Source organism: Bufo bufo, chromosome 4, assembly GCF_905171765.1.
Source record: "Bufo bufo chromosome 4, aBufBuf1.1, whole genome shotgun sequence".
Classification (NCBI taxonomy): Eukaryota; Metazoa; Chordata; class Amphibia; order Anura; family Bufonidae; genus Bufo; species Bufo bufo.
The window spans coordinates 293,376,336-293,389,889 of NC_053392.1; positions in this window are offsets into that span (position 1 = coordinate 293,376,336).

Genomic DNA, 13,554 nt, shown 5'->3' on the forward strand with positions numbered 1-13,554 from the left:
CTTGGAGTCATTGCACACCTGACCAGTCAATCTGTCCTGGAGGCTGGTTTTAAAGTCAGTATAAAACTGAGTCTGCTTATATAGAGCCTACCAGTAGCCATTTGGCTCCAGGAGAAGTATATGGTGGGCTCAGCATGCATGTTGGTACTTGCATCCCTGGATCCGATGAAAGCTGTAATGGCACCGGACGGGGTTAAAAGCAGAGTGTGCTTGGCGTGCACGCTGACCTGCATTCCCTGGATTTTGTGTGGCTGTCATGGCCCATGAACAGGTAGGAACTAGAGTTAGGGACCACTCAAATAGAGGCGACCTTGACGTGGTGAGTGGCTTACTACGCTTTGGCCAAAATGTACACCAATGCCTCATCCAGCATGGAGGCAAATTGCTGGATGTAGAGTGCTATCACATTTGTATTTTTCATTTGTATATGTATTTCGCCATAGTGATGTGCACCACATACGGGTTGTGCTGACCCAATTCCCCACATTTTTTCTTTGCAGTATATATTGGAGGCGTGGCGATCTCCTTGGAGTCATTGCACACCTGACCAGTCAATCTGTCCTGGAGGCTGGTTTTAAAGTCAGTATAAAACTGAGTCTGCTTATATAGAACCTACCAGTAGCCATTTGGCTCCAGGAGAAGTATATGGTGGGCTCAGCATGCATGTTGGTACTTGCATCCCTGGATCCGATGAAAGCTGTAATGGCACCGGACGGGGTTAAAAGCAGAGTGTGCTTGGCGTGCACGCTGACCTGCATTCCCTGGATTTTGTGTGGCTGTCATGGCCCATGAACATGTAGGAACTAGAGTTAGGGACCACTCAAATAGAGGCGACCTTGACGTGGTGAGTGGCTTACTACGCTTTGGCCAAAATGTACACCAATGCCTCATCCAGCATGGAGGAAAATTGCTGGATGTAGAGTGCTATCACATTTGTATTTTTCAAAAAGAAAAATATATTTGTCGCTTTTAGGGGTGTTTTAATTTCCGTTTAATTTGTTTAGTTCAGCTACAAGTATGTCAGGCAGAGAAGTGCCAGGCCATGCACAGAGGAGTGGCAGAGGCCTGAATGTTTCCGGCGCAAGCAGAGGTCACAGCAGAGTAAGGGGTGTGGCAGCAGGAGTCGCAGCGAAAGGCCTGAGCTCCCGGTGTCATCTAGCGGTCGTGTCTTGACCAGCAACCCAGTGGTTCTTGATTGGTTCGCTCATCCACGTCATCCCAAGTGACATCAGATACCCCCAGCCAACAGTTGGTGGGTTCGTCAGACACAACCCTTAGTTGGCATGGCCCGGGAGCAGGCCCTGTGCCCTCACTTGTCCTCAACCTGCCTCTGTCCTTTTCAGTTCCCTCACCGCGAGAAGTATTATATGCTGTAACCTCGGCTCCACTTTATAGTGAGGAAGAGCTACTAGAGGACAGTCAGCAGCTACTGCCCAGCCAAAATCTGGAGGAGACATTCGCTGCTTCCTTCACTGGGTGGGCAAGTAGTGATGAGGAGAATGGCGAGGGAGCTTGTGTTTCGAGTGGTCAGGCTCCTGACCCAGAGACTGTTGAGGAGGACATCAGTGATGTGCAGACACTACTCGATGATGATGAAGCCGATCGCACTTAAAAGCCGGGGGAAGAAGGGGCTTCATCATCATCAGGAGAAGAGGGTGGCAGCTTGCCCGTGAGCAAGCGGCGGAGCCAGCAAGTCCCTAGCATGGCCAGGAGTCAGCAAGGTGGCAGGAGTGGGAGGTTGGGAGCCAAACGGGCATGGGGTAAAACACACGCTTTGCAGCAGTCTACCTGCCCAGAAAGGAGTGGTGCAGGGGTTCATGAAGGCAGCGGCAGTAGCAGTCAGCCATTGAGTAGTGTTGGGGGGAAAATCAGGTACTCGGCGATGTGGCAGTTTTTTGTGAAGCTGCCAGAGGAGGTCAATAGGGCCATATGTAGAATATGTGGGCAAAAGGTGAAGCATGGGCAGGGTGCCAATGTTGGCACCACGGCCCTGCATCAACATATGCAGCGTCACCATAAAGTGGCCTGGGAGAATCGTGGCTCTGATGTGGTGGTCCAGCCTGCCGCAGCTAACGCTACATCACCCAGTGGCACGCACCCAGTTTCAGCCAGTCAAGTCACTTGCACAAATGGCACAATGCATGCTTACTTGCTTGCGTAGTGACAGCTGTATTGTCACCATTCGGCAGAGGGATGACTTCTGGTTCTCCACCTTGTTGGACCCTCGCTACCGGTCCAGAATGGGGGCCTTTTTTACACCCACCGAGAGGGAGGACAAACTGAACTACTACAGAGACATCCTATGTAGACAGTTGGCCACTGCCTATCTGCGCCATCCTCTCGCAGGTCTGACTGGGGGGCCCTCTGCGCTCACGTTCCATTTCTGGGGAGGGGTGGGGTGGCAGGAGCAGTACCAGATCCATCAGCAGCAGCCTGAGTCTACAGTCGCTGATGAGTAGCTTTCTTCACCCGCATAGTGAAGAAACTACTCGCCAGCAGCAGCAGCAGCAGCTAGACCTGGAGCAGGACCTGAACCAGCAGGTGGTGGCATACTTGGACAGTACCCTGCCACCCCACATTGAAGATCCGCTGGACTACTGAGCATCCAAACTGGATTTGTGGCCGCAACTAGCAGAGCTTGCCCTGGAAAAGCTGTCCTGCCCGGCCAGTAGTGTGGCATCAGAGCGGGTGTTTAGTGCGGTGGAGGCCATATTTTCCCCAAGAAGAACTCGCCTGTCCACCCAAAATGTGGAGAGACTGACCTTTGTCAAGATGAATCAGGCATGGATCTGCCAGGATTTCCACCCACCAATGCCTGATGCATCAGACTATATCACCCATGGTGCCACACCAACACTTTGACTGGTTTCTTCTGGCTACCTGCCGCAGCTACTATTCTAATGCTGCCACCCACCTGATGCCACACATCTGATGCCAAGTGTTCATTCTTTCACCCATCATTTTCAGTGGGCACTCGTATTGCCACCCACCCCCTCACACCGGGTCACTCTGTGGTCTCCTGATGCTGCTGCCACCTCCCCACTCTGTCACCAAGTCACTCTGTGGTCTCTTGATGCTGCTACCACCTCCACACTATGTCACCTTGCCACTCTGTGATCTCCTGATGCTGCTGTTACCTCCACACTATGTCATCTTGCCACTCTGTGGTTTCCTGATTCTGCTGTCACCTCCACACTATGTCACCTTGCCACTCTGTGGTCTCCTGATGCTGCTGCTGCCACCTTCACACTCTGTAATTGTGCCACTCTGTGGCCTCCTGATGCTGCCGCCACCTCCACACTCTGTCATTGTGCAGCTCTGTGGCCTCCTCCTTATGCTGCCGCGACCTCCAGACTCTATCATTGGGCCACTCTGTGGTCTCCTCAGGCTGCTTCCACCTGACCACTATGTCATAGGGCCACTCTGTGGAGAGAGACTCATGCTGTTCCCCTCCTCCCTACTTCATGACTAGGCCACTATTTTGTCTTTCGACCTGGCTGACATCATCATTTATTTGACATTTCTTCTGAACTGTCAGAAGGAAGGAAAAATGAGACGCTCAACGGATCCTGTCTGTGTAGCAGCTGTAAGGTCTGTATAGTCCCATCAGAATTGGCTTGTGATTTGGTAGCCAAAAGCAGGAGTGGGTACAACACAAACTTACTACTGACACCCTCTCCACTCTGTCGGTGGGGCTCTACTTGTATAAGCGTTTAATAGAACAGGTTCTGTAGACATTCTAATGACGGTGTAAAAGGAGTGCGCTTCTTCTTGGCGCTAACATCAACCTGTAAGGCTGAGTTCATACTTGATTTATTTGGTCAGTTTTGGCCCCGTGACTGCCCAAATAAGTGAAGTGTGCAGTGATTCTAAGAGCAACGCCTGTCATCTGTGTGTCATACTGACTCACAATATTATTTCACTTCCAAAGCAGACTCCCTATGTGTATTTCTGCAAGGCACAGTGTTCTACACCACTATAAAGGCTCTCTGCAGCCAGGAAATAGCTGTTTTTTAACGCGATTCGCCATGAATAAATCCGGATCAAACTACATTTTTTGGGCCCCTTGCTCTCAAACTGCTCACTATAGAGCACCTCAATGGCTCTCTAGCCATTCACAGATGCCTGAGAATGAAATTCCTTAGCTGTCCATTACATACAGTCTAACAGGCAGCAGATAGCAACTTTTAAGGTGACAGTAGGCCTCCCTACCTCCTGGGCTCCTGTGTATCCGCACAGGTTTCACATATGCTGTATCTGCCCTGTGTATGGCGCTGGTCTCTTAGTCACTGCTTGCAGTGCTGTACATGTACGGCGAGGGTCGTCTATGGATGAGTAAGAGTGATTGGGGTAGCACTTTTACATGGGCCAATTATTAATTTTCCTGATAACTGCCTGCTCATTCGGCACATGGTTCCTTCCCGATAATTGCTGGTTCCCTCACAATATGCTTCTAATGACATTTGGAGTCCTGGATATTTATCTGCCTATCCAGAAGAAAGATTGACATTTGGAGTCCTGGATATTTATCTGCCTATCCAGAAGAAAGATTGACATTTGGAGTCCTGGATATTTATCTGCCTATCCAGAAGAAAGATTGGTTAAGGAGGACATACTAAGTTATTGAAACATTCCATTACATAAAGAGATTGTTGCAATTCCTAGTTACAATGAAACATAAATTTGACAAAAAAGTTGCATTGCATACAGCTGTGTGTGGACAGTCTTGTTTTACAGCCTTTGTCAATCGGGATGGGTGTAACAGACATTACTATTTAATAGTCCTTCATACCTCTTTCTTCCTCCTTGGAGACTCTATTGTTAGCTGCACATTGTGTTACAGATGGATATGGAGTATTTGATCTGTTCCATGATCTCATTTAGTATATTGTTCTCCCAAACAGTAAATTACATTTCCTATCTCCTTGGTTTTGGATAAAATAAGCATCTTTGGCAGAGACTTTCCCTTTGAATATTTGGTGCTGTAATACCCTAGAGGTTTATCTTCATGAACAATATTGTTTTTGTGAAATATTAGGCTATAATGCAGACATTGGATTTAACACAATTTAAATAAATAAATGACATCATAGCAGCTTCTAGTGCAAAAAGTGACATTTCATGATGTTGATGTAAATGGCTGCATTGAGAAAAATGCCTACAGTATATGACCCAGATATAGTGGGATTTCCCTGATCACTTTTAAAAGTGTTTCTGTCTCCCAGGAAAAGATAAGAAAGCTTTCCCAGCACAATAATGAGTGATATAGCCATCTCAGCATTAGAATTATGCTTAGCAATTCTTCCTGACAAAAATAAATATAATAAACTGGTATGGACAAAACACATACTAAAATATTAGAAACTTGCAGCTATTCTATAATAAATATATCTTAAATAGCAATTTTATTAAGAAGAGTTTAAGATGCCAAGCATGAAGAAATGTGTACTTTGCCAAAGCTGCTCCACAGTGGGAGGCGCAGATATGGAGAGAATGGAGAGGAGTGGTACATTACGGACTATGAAAATTATATAGATATATAGTAGCTGTCACAACTAGACAGCTGAGAAGCTCTGACAGGAGCTTTCCAGATCCTCCTCCTTGAGTTTCTTTGTTTTGGTTAAGTTCCTCATCTCGTTAGTCTATCTCAGCTGTCATGCAGTTGGACTGATTGCTTCCCTTTAAGTTCCTCCCCATGATGCATTAGGTTGCGGCTTATATAACTTCCTGGAGTGTGTGTGCATGCTGTTTCTATTCCTCAGTCCTCTGCAAGATAAGTGCTGTTCCTTTATTTGTGATTTTCTGTCTGCTGGATTTTTAGGTGACCCTGACTCCCTCCGTGTCTTGTGTAGGGAGCCGGTAGTCGTGTCCCCTCACTATTGTAGGGTCTTCAGGTATTAGATAGCCGAGGTACGTGGATATGCGCCCATCCACCTTTGGGGTGTTCGCATAGGCTGAGCAATTAGGGAGAGTGGCAGGTCTCATGTAGGGGTCTCCCTTTTGTTCCTTAGTTGTGGATCCAGTGAGTCATTAATTGTATTGCATTGTCTTGTTTCCTGTACACCATCCGTGACAGTAGCTATCCCGTTTGGTCTCTGAATTTAGGTGCACTGCTATCTGGATGCTCCGCTGTCCGTAGTAAAGAAATATCTAGAAATTGGTTAATTTAACAGGCACTCAATCACCGGGAACTGCACCAAGGACAAATATTACACCTAATTTCATATAGACACATTAATAATACAAAGATATCCCATTAGAATAATATAAAATAAGAATAATATAAAATCAAGATGGTATTGTATTTCCCTGTCCAACTCAATATTAATTGAGGAGGTATCTCTATAAATGAGGAGGATAGGAATCCATACCATCTAATATCCACACCGTTATTCAATTCAAAATAACAAAACTATTGGTATTCCTGTTACCAGCCTATATGTGTACCAAAAGATCCTTTTCTCAAAGAGAATTGCTCAGAAAATGATGTGTTTTCCCATCCTCAGTGAGAGCAGCAAATGTATCAATTTAGCTGGGAAGGACACGAGTCCACCACATCAAATATCTGCACTAGTATCATTCTAGAACATGCAGAAAATATACTGTATATACTCCATAAAAAAAAAAAACTCCTTGAGAAAAATGAATATTCAATGATTGTTATTACATAGTACATAGTAACATAGTACATAAGGCCGAAAAAAGACATTTGTCCATCCAGTTCGGCCTGTTATCCTGCAAGTTGATCCAGAGGAAGGCAAAAAAACCCTGTGAGGTAAAAGCCAATTTTCCTCACTTTAGGGGAATAAAAAATTCCTTCCCGACTCCAATCAGGCAACCAGAATAACTCCCCGGATCAACGACCCCTCTCTAGTAGCTATAGTCTGTAATATTATTACGCTCTAGAAACACATCCAGGCCCCTCTTGAATTCCTTTATTGTACTCACCATCACCACCTCCTCAGGCAGAGAGTTCCATAGTCTCACTGCTCTTACCGTAAAGAATCCTTTTCTATGTTTGTGTATTAATTCATAAATCCCTTTTTGTCTCTAATCCATAATCATGATTAAATTAATAAAAGTCTTAGCAATTCATAACTCAATGCGCATGATTACTAGTGTAAAAACCAATGTCCGTGATAAACAGTAATAAAAATAGGGATCCATTTCATTTATGAGTCAATATATACCGTACTAGTAAAATCTCTTGATCCTGATATGATTAGTCAATATTCATTCGCACTGTGTGTATAGTATGTTCATATTCAATGTGGATAATGGTATAGGTAGCAGTCTGATCTGTTTTTGTTGCTATACCTTATACACTATATATCATTCTTTGTTGTAAAGAATAAAATGTTACCACTTTGTTGGTTTCTCTATGATGCACCTTTCATTTGAAAAGTGTTTCTCTTGTAAGTGAAATCCTCCGATTCCCCTTCTCGCGGCTAGTGTATGTCCTCGTTCAGCGTCCCACATTGCGTCCCACGTGGTCGCGCTATATTGGTCTCCGATGTAATGCGTGGTAAGTTTCAGATGTTTGCAAGGGTTGAGCCCTTATTCTTTTCATGTTTAAAGGGGGTCAACAATACTGGGAACCCCCTTTAATAATGCCAAGCAGAGTGCAGTCATTTACAAAAACACCGACCTGAACTTCTGATTTCATATCCATTATTATTAGTGGTCTTCTATGATCATCTGGGTTTTGGTCTCAGCCTGTAAGTAAAAACATGTGAGATTCCTCCTTCCATTGCCTGTGCCAGAGGTTTCATGGCAGGATGATGGACTTCATCACTGCCCTCTTCTTCTGGCTGCCCAGTAATCTAGGTTGTGGCAGATCATTTTTTGAAGATGGCAAATTTTGTGCCCCCATCTGGTCTACCTTCTGCCAGTCTATTAACTAAATTATTCTTTGAACCTATCCTTTGTCTTCATGGATTCTCTTTAAATGTTGTTTCTCATCGAGGAGTTCAGTTTACACCCAAGTTCTGGAGAGATGTCTCCAACCTTCTGGTTGTCAAATTAGACTTCTCACCCGGTTACCATTCGCAGACCAATGGACACGTGGAGGGCATCAACCAGATCGTAACCAGCTATTTATGTTACTTCACCAATGCACATAGGAACGACTGGGCTGCTTTGCTTCCATGGGCAGAGTTTCCTTATAATAACCATCCTAATGAATCTATGGGCAAGTCTCCTTTTCTCATTGTGTATGGTCACCAGATTCCTCCTTCTGTGTCTTTTTTTTCTGGGGTACTGTTGACTGACTCCTCTGTTGAAAATTTTATGCAGACCACTGTTCGGAAGAAAGAGTTTGCTGACCTAAGATGACGCGCCATGTTTTTGTCACATTGTCCACCCCAAAATGGTACAATAAAAACTACAGCTCATCCTGTAAAAAATATAACAAAGTTATGGGTATCAGACAATGTCAATGCAAAGAGAATTGTAATTTTTTGAAAGGTTTTTATAAAAAAAAGTAAAACATAAAAAGAACTATACCGATTTGGTATTGCCATAATCGTACTGACCTGCAGAATCAGCATGTCATGTTATTTGTAGTGCACATTGAATACCGTAATATCACAGCCCCACAACTGTTTTTTTTTTTCCCATTTTCCAATATAAGATATGGTACTGTAAATAAAATGGTACCATTAAAAAATACAACTTGTCCTGCAGCCCCCCTTCCTTCGTGTAGCGAAGTGAATGAAAAATTTAGAAGGTAGAAAGAAAAAAACTAAAATGCTAAACAAAAAATTGGCCTGGTCCTTAAGGAGTTAATAAATAAATAGTGAATAGTCATTGTTAACATTTTCATTCCGCAACAATGCATATACTGTATTTCCCTGGTGATGGGTTAAGTGCTCGGTAATCTTTGTTTACAGCGTTCAACAGACACAACATGATTTACAGTATTAGAGAGCAAGTTAGTTGTACTGCCAAAATATCTGCAGTAAAGCACATTACTGTCTCCTGTATTTCATCAACTGTGAAACCCATCAGGATGCTTGAGAACATTACTGAAATCAGACATAAAAGCAGAAACCAAACTTATTACTGCATCTAAAGCCAGAGAAATTTATTAAATAATGAAATAATTGCATAATTGAAATATTTAGCTTTAGTATTAAATAAACCGCTAACATTGGCAAGGAGACCAGAAGCATATTCACTTACAATAACAAGGATGTGGGTAAAACACCTAGGACTGTCATAAAAGAGTATAGCTACATGGCGACATTTTATATAATACACTGCTCAAAAAAATAAAGGGAACACAAAAATAACACATCCTAGATCTGAGTAAATTAAATATTCTTCTGAAATATTTTGCTCTTTACATAGTTGAATGTGCTGACAACAAAATCACACAAAAATTAAAAATGGAAATCAAATTTTTCAACCCATGGAGGTCTGGATTTGGAGTTACACTCAAAATTAAAGTGGAAAAACACACTACAGGCTGATCCAACTTTGATGTAATGTCCTTAAAACAAGTCAAAATGAGGCTCAGTAGTGTGTGTGGCCTCCACGTGCCTGTATGACCTCCCTACAACGCCTGTGCATGCTCCTGATGAGGTGGCGGACAGTCTCCTGAGGGATCTCCTCCCAGACCTGGACTAAAGCATCTGCCAACTCCTGGACAGTCTGTGGTGCAACGTAACGTTGGTGGATAGAGCGAGACATGATGTCCCAGATGTGCTCAATTGGATTCAGGTCTGGGGAACGGGCGGGCCAGTCTATAGCATCAATGCCTTTGTCTTGCAGGAACTGCTGACACACTCCAGCCACATGAGGTCTAGCATTGTCTTGCATTAGGAGGAACCCAGGGCCAACCGCACCAGCATATGGTCTCACAAGGGGTCTGAGGATCTCATCTCGGTACCTAATGGCAGTCAGGCTACCTCTGGCGAGCACATGGAGGGCTGTGCGGCCCTCCAAAGAAATGCCACCCCACACCATTACTGACCCAATGCCAAACCGGTCATGCTGGAGGATGTTGCAGGCAGCAGAACGTTCTCCACGGCGTCTCCAGACTCTGTCACGTCTGTCACATGTGCTCAGTGTGAACCTGCTTTCATCTGTGAAGAGCACAGGGCGCCAGTGGCGAATTTGCCAATCTTGGTGTTCTCTGGCAAATGCCAAACGTCCTGCACGGTGTTGGGCTGTAAGCACAACCCCCACCTGTGGACGTCGGGCCCTCATATCACCCTCATGGAGTCTGTTTCTGACCGTTTGAGCAGACACATGCACATATGTGGCCTGCTGGAGGTCATTTTGCAGGGCTCTGGCAGTGCTCCTCCTGTTCCTCCTTGCACAAAGGCGGAGGTAGCGGTCCTGCTGCTGGGTTGTTGCCCTCCTACGGCCTCCTCCACGTCTCCTGATGTACTGGCCTGTCTCCTGGTAGCGCCTCCATGCTCTGGACACTACGCTGACAGACACAGCAAACCTTCTTGCCACAGCTCGCATTGATGTGCCATCCTGGATAAGCTGCACTACCTGAGCCACTTGTGTGGGTTGTAGACTCGTCTCATGCTACCACTAGAGTGAAAGCACCGCCAGCATTCAAAAGTGACCAAAACATCAGCCAGGAAGCATAGAAACTGAGAAGAGGTCTGTGGTCACCACCTGCAGAACCACTCCTTTATTGGGGGTGTCTTGCTAATTGCCTATAATTTCCACCTGTTGTCTATCCCATTTGCACAACAGCATGTGAAATTGATTGTCACTCAGTGTTGCTTCCTAAGTGGACAGTTTGATTTCACAGAAGTGTGATTGACTTGGAGTTACATTAAGTTGTTTAAGTGTTCCCTTTATTTTTTGAGCAGTGTATATTTCAATGCAGCATTCTGTGACTGCGAGACAATCGCATACAAATCCAATTTGATAGAATTTTTTGTAACTGTGGCATCACAGTTGCAGCATGTCACATTGCGACACCATTGAAACACCTTACATGAAATGTTGCGCAACACACGTCGCCGGGTAGCCGTACCCTTAAGATCATTAGTTTTAAAAACAAACCACATTAATTTACGAATGTACATGCTTTCAGTATGATATCATTGATATAATGTTAACAGTGACCCAAGTTGTAATCATTTTGTCCTAAAACTCCCCTTTAGCCCTTATGCTCACAACCGTGTCCATTTTTGTGGTCTGCAAACCATGGCTCCGCAAGTATTAAGGCAAATTGCCTGGATTTGTGGGAGGGGCTGAGTTCCACCTCCAGCCTATTTAGGGCACTCCCCTTACCTGGCTCCTGTACCGTCTGAGGTCTGAACTGCTTGAGAGAGAGTCACTGAGAAGTCACTGGAGAGTTACTTGCGAGTTGCTGAGTTTCTGGAAGTTCGTCACCATCGTTGTCCTGGATTTTGGAGCATACCTTGTCCATTCATCTTGTTCCTACCCGGTTTCACCGCAGATCGCGTTTGCCCCTAAAACTGTGAGTTAACCACACGGTACAGCACGGGGCCTCACCATTATTTCCCCCTGTACCAATCTCATCTTACATTTCACCATTGTTTGGCCTCATGTATCGCCACATAACCGCCCGACACACGCGCCGCGGCTACAGGGCCCCACTCTGCCTCCGGTTCCTGCTTACCTCCGTCCCTCCTGTCACGCTGCCGATGACGGCCGGACGCGTCCTACTGGCTGGTCTGCGCACGCGCGGCCGGCAGTACTGCGCATGCGCGGCTGGTCTCGTCCGGCGCATGCGCAGTGTCCAGGCATTCACCGCTGCAACGAGTGCAGGGGGCCGCCGGCATCCGGGGTTTGTCCGTCTCTACCGGCTAACAGGCGGAGCCCCGGTGCAGGCGGTCAGCCTCCTACCCCACACTCACTAGGCAGCACGGACGCTGGGGCATCCGAGGTAACATGGGCTTCCAGGAATATGCTTGTCAGGCAACACAACCATGTCAAATGTTAAGCGGCTCCTACATGGGTTGCCCCATACCTTGCTGACTCGCACTACAGTCGATTCATACTGTGTTTATACTGATGTCCGGCTCCTCTTTGTGACCAAACTCCATACAGCACAGTACACAGGCCATATCCTGGCTTCAATCATGATTTTACCATGCATAAATTCTGGGTGTGACCCCACCTCCGCCATCCCATGTAAGTGCCGTAAGTACTTGCACTCGGGCTAACACACATTAGAGCCACGGTTCCATCCACAGCACACTCAGATCATTCTTGTTTGCAGCCACAACATAATTCTGAATCACAGGCAGCAAGCATTTTTACCAACCCATGGGTATACAATTGTGTGGAAACCACCATAAATGTCACTTCGTGTACTCATAATCATCCTCCATCACACATAGACCTTCCCTTGTTTAGCACTGACAGAAAAAAAAAATATATATATATATATATTTTTTAAGCGCCTACATAGACCATGCGGTCACACGTTCATGACGGTCATGTCAGCCTACATGCTAGGCCTCATTTCTCACGTCTTGATCCGACCAGTCACACGCGCAAGCATGTACTTGTTTTCATACTTACGTTATGATCCCATCAAGGTCATGTGTCTGTTCGCACCACAGTTCACACTCGTCATACTACTTTCTTTTAACCCCTTTTAGGCGGTCAAGCATAGACATATTTTGCTCTACACGTGTTCTGTGAATTTTCTGACCACCAGGTACGTACACCTGCTCATACGATTTTCCTCCATTCATTTCAGATGACCCCGTCAGGGATAGTGTGCTGGCATTAGTGTCACAGACAGCCCACTAGGTTACCCCGTCTTGGCTTTGCCCTCAGTTACCCCGCCTCAAAACGTTCAGAGGCATCCGCCCATCGAGCCACACGTTAGCTAGCCGCCTCACATGTTGCATAGAGAGGGCCTCACCTGTCACTCCCTTCCCCTATTTTCTGTCTTACAGTCACCGAGAGGCCTAAAACTCCTGCCACTACGACGAGTGGCCTCATTAACCCCTCGCGCCAACGCATAGATAGAGCCTCTCAAGCCGCTTGGCAATTAGCAGGGCCTCATCTGTCACCAAACAAGTATAATCTTTCGCCATCCGGCCTAGCTAGCCTGCCAGCATAGTCCATGGTTTTCCAACGCTAATCAACTGTTTTGTTTTAGTATGTCTCTGGAAGGGGTAGAGGACTTCGCCCTACCTGGCACCCCGGCTAGATCGGTCACTCCCACTCAGGGAGACGACCTAGCCTGTCCAGCATCTATCAGATCCTGGACGATCCTGCGCATAACAACGGAATTGAGGAGACGGCAAATCCCCTACCCCACTACGGCAAGGAAAGTGGAGCTTTTCAGGCTACTACGCGCATCCACAAACGACTTAGATGCTGGGGAAGGACCTAGCCAGTCCGGTGCAGGGGACGTATGTGCCATGCTATCCTCTCTCATGGCGTCCATGAGTAAGGTCAACTCCAGGCTGGAGAGACTGGAGTCAGTCACCACGACCCTTTCCTTGGCGGGGCCTCCGCCGGCAGTCTTACAGGCACCACCCGGCTTGCCAGTGATCGCGCAGACCATCAACCTGGATGACCAGGAGGTTAGTCCGGCGC